The 3,919-nt window shown below is 47.1% G+C and overlaps 1 pseudogene; it reads right to left on the reverse strand.

The window, feature by feature from the left end:
- Nucleotides 1–565: 565 nt before the first annotated feature.
- On the reverse strand, nucleotides 566–3,469 carry LOC147241138 (uncharacterized; annotated as a pseudogene).
- Between the last annotated feature and the right edge of the window lie 450 nt (nucleotides 3,470–3,919).

Raw genomic sequence — 3,919 nt, forward strand, 5'->3', positions numbered from 1 at the left:
GAACATAAAACATATCAACTATGTCAGGCTAAACAGCCTCCCTGGCCTCACCAGGTGCAGCTGAATGCAGCATGAAAATACCATTAAAACATTAATGCTCAAACAGATCATCAAATGCACTCCGGCGGCCATTAATAATCCTGGATCCTGGTGGACACAGAACACAACTTCACTACTTGAGTAAAAGTACAGATACTCCTTGTCAAATATTACTCCAATACAAGTAAAAGAAGCTTCGTCAAAATATTACTGAAGTAAAGTACTAAAGTATTTGCTTAAAAAATTACTTAAGTAAAAGTATTTTAAAAAGTATCTCAGGAAATACAGGAAAGGAAAATAGCTTTATTGTCATTATACAACATGTTTATTGCTAAAAAAGTGAACAAATGAAGGCAAGAAGCCTCAGGACACAGACTCAGCTGCATCCACCAACCATGCTGGCGTTACACTTGCACTCTTCATGAGGTAGTTCAAAGATACACTTGCGGATGCGCTGGGACACATCATCAGTGATGTTGTATCCTGGGATCATTGGGGGTTTCGGGTCTTTCAACATCAGACCCCCTCAGCCCAGGCGACCCGACCGGGGTGATCCATCCCCGGCCTGTGTCCCAGCAGCGTTTGCCCACGGTTCTGCCCTCTTAATCCAAAGCCATCTTGTGGCTTTCTCTGCGGCTTCAGTTGCGGATCTGATGGCCTTCCGTTTGGCCTCCCCGACGAGTCCTAGCCGCGTAAATGTTCTGCAGAGTGAACGGCCTGCGAATCCCCGGCAGCCCACCTCCAGAGGCTCACAGATCGTCTTCCAGCCCTGCCTCCTGCACTCTTCCACCAGCTCCTGGTACTTGGCACGTTTTCTCTCGTTGGCCTTGTCCATGCGTTCCTCCCATGGCACAGTGAGCTCCAGAATGATCAGCTGCTTGGTGGAATTCGAGACAATGATCATGTCTGGGCGAAGCCTAGTCGATGTAATCCTGGGAGGAAACTTCAGCTGTCTGCCCAGGTCCACTTCCAGTTGCCAGTCATTGGCGGAGGTGAGGAGGCCGGCCTTTGCCCGTGGTGGTATGTTGGGCTTCTCTCCAGCTCTGTGGAACATAATGGTCTTAGGACTGTGGTGGCTTTTGCTGGTATTGATGGCGGTGGCGATGCTGTCAGCCACTGCCCTAAGCACCTGGTCGTGGCGCCAGCGATAGCGCCCGTCTCTAAGGGCTTTTGGGCAGCTGCTGAGTAGGTGTTCCAGGGAGCCTCATCCTGGGCAGTGGGGACAGGATGGTGTCTCTGTTTTACCCCAGACTTGGAGGTTTGCTGGGCTTGGAAGGACACATTCTCTGTGATGGAAGGGATGGTGGCTCCAGCCAGTGAGAAGCGGAATCTGTCCACTACTTCCCCTCTCTTGAGCACTAGAGACCTTGATTTTGCTGGCTTAAAGCTCATCCTTGCCCAGGTGATGAGCTTCTCTAGGCCTTGGAGAATCCACCTGCTGCCTGGTGCGGATGTAGTGGTGACAGTAAGGTCATCCATGAAGGCTCTTATCGGGGGCTGGCGTACTCCTGATGTTGTCAAGGGGCCCCTGCACTCTACCTCAGCTGACTTGACAATCATGTTCATGGCGAGGGCGAAAAGGATGACTGAGATGGTGCAGCCGGTTATAATGCCTTTCTCAAGCCGATGCCAATCTGATGTAACTGATCCAGCGGTGACTCTTAGCCTGAAGTTATTGTAGTAATCCAGGATAAGGTCTGAGACTTTGCTGGGAACATGATGTCGATGGAGGGCAAGCCCAACAAGCTTGTGTGGGATAGAGCCATATGCATTGGCAAGATTGAGCCATAGCACAGTGAGGTCCCCCTTCCCTTCACGTGCCTCCCTGAGGAGTTGTGTTACCACACCAGTGTGTTCAAAGCAGCCCGGCACTCCAGGGATTCCACCCTTTTGAACAGAGGTGTCAATGTAGCTGTTCTTCAGAAGGAACTCTGTTAGTCGTCGTGACAGGATGCTAAAGAAAATCTTGCCTTCGACGATTAGCAGTGAGATGGTTCGAAACTGACAAAATATAGTTACCACTACCTGACATTTACCAGTTTATAGGGTTTATCGTGACATTCAGGGTGTCCTTTGATTGGCTAATGAGCTTTTATCTTGCCAGTTCAAATGTGTACCACATTAGAATATCGTTCTTTAAATGAACAGGATTCCTAACAAAAAATGCTAATTCTATTGGATCAGCTTTACCTCCAATGAAATAACAGATAATGAAATTCTCTCAAATTAAACTACTCAAACTTAGGGAGTCCTTTTTCAACTTCAACAGAAGTATATTAACCTATACCCACACACACACACACACACACACACACACACACCTAACCCCTACCTTGGACTCTGATAGGAATCGTACAAAACATGAACAGAAGGTCAACTTAATCAAATGCAATGCAACAGTTGCTATATTTTAAACCGTTTAAAAGTGGCAACAATGAAACTACAAGCTCATACAATTACACTAAAAATAGTCATCTGCAATTTAACGAACATCAAGCCAGCTAACGTCAGTAACTACATACTGCGATGTGCTTTTTCAGGTTGGAAGACGAGTTTTTGTTGGCCGTTATATAATTTGTTTGCAGTAAGCACAACAACAGGGTGGCACGGTGGGGCAGTGGTCTTCACTGTGGCCCCCCAGCAAGAAGGTTGTGGGTGGAGCCCCGGCTGGAGCACGGGGTCTTTCTGGGTGAGTCTCCATGTTCTCCCTGTTCCTGCTGGGTTCTCTCTGGTACTCCAGCTTCCTCCACAGTCCAAAGACATCAAGAGGGACCAGGTTAATCCAGACTCTAAATTGACCGTAGGCGTGGCTGGGAGAGCCAATGGTTGTCTGTCTCTATGTGTTGGTCCTGCCATGGACTGGTGACCTGTCCAGGGGGAACCAGCAAGAAGAAAATGGATAGAAGAACAACAAACATTTCAACTGATTCGAATCCATTTTTTTCTAATGAATCTCAGACATGGGTTTGAGATAAGGCCACGGGTGCTCGGCGGGAGTTTCATGTGTTTCTTCCTCCATTGTATGGATTGTATGGCGTGACGTTGTACAGGTACGGCAATACGACTGAGACAAACCATACACGACTCAGCAGAAACAGTCATCAGCTGACGTAAGCTCAACAGTAGTGAGTAACGAGAACATCAATAAAAATGTAGTGGAGTAAAAAGTACAATCTTTGTCCTTCAAATGTAGTGGAGTGAAAATAAAAGTATCCCCCCAAAGTAATACTCAAGTAAACTACAGATACTCAAAAACTGTACTTAAGAACAGTACTCAAGTAAATTTACTGCATTCCTGTCCACCACAGCCGATGACCACTATGCTACCTGGCTAACTAGCTACAGCAGATGAAGCGGTGTCCCACCCAGCACCTACGGTGAACAACCACACAAACCGGTTCTTCCTCTTTGCTCCTTTGCCTGCCGTCATCTCTTGTTCAGCGTTCATTCACTCCAGCATCCTCTGATTGCATCGATGCTGCGTCCTCAGATCTTCCTCATAGACATCGGGCTGGTGAAGTTGCATGTAGAGCCCCTGCCTCTCCTTGATCAGGTTGCTGTGGTCTGCGTCTTCCCGTGGAGAAGCTCAAGGATCGCCCTCTGGTACAGAGCTTCCACATGGCGCCATATTGTCTCCAGTTGTCTTCATGGTATGAAGTAATTTTTGTGGGTTATTGTTTTTGTTTTGTTTTTGTTGTTTTACAGTGATTTTGGCTGTGCTATACTAGGGTTAGGCCAGGGCTGCCGTTTTTGTGGAAAATTCAGGAAACAGGTCCTATGAGTATAATTCAAGAGAGAGTAATGCTCTTATGCCTCTGTTCCATAGACTTTCATTAAAACTACATTTTTTAATCCCTCTGCCACCAGACCAGAAAAATAG

This window comes from Aulostomus chinensis, chromosome 22 (genome assembly GCF_037954235.1).
Source record: "Aulostomus chinensis isolate RoL2024-O1b breed Wild chromosome 22, RoL_Achi_v1.0, whole genome shotgun sequence".
Lineage (NCBI taxonomy): Eukaryota > Metazoa > Chordata > Actinopteri > Syngnathiformes > Aulostomidae > Aulostomus > Aulostomus chinensis.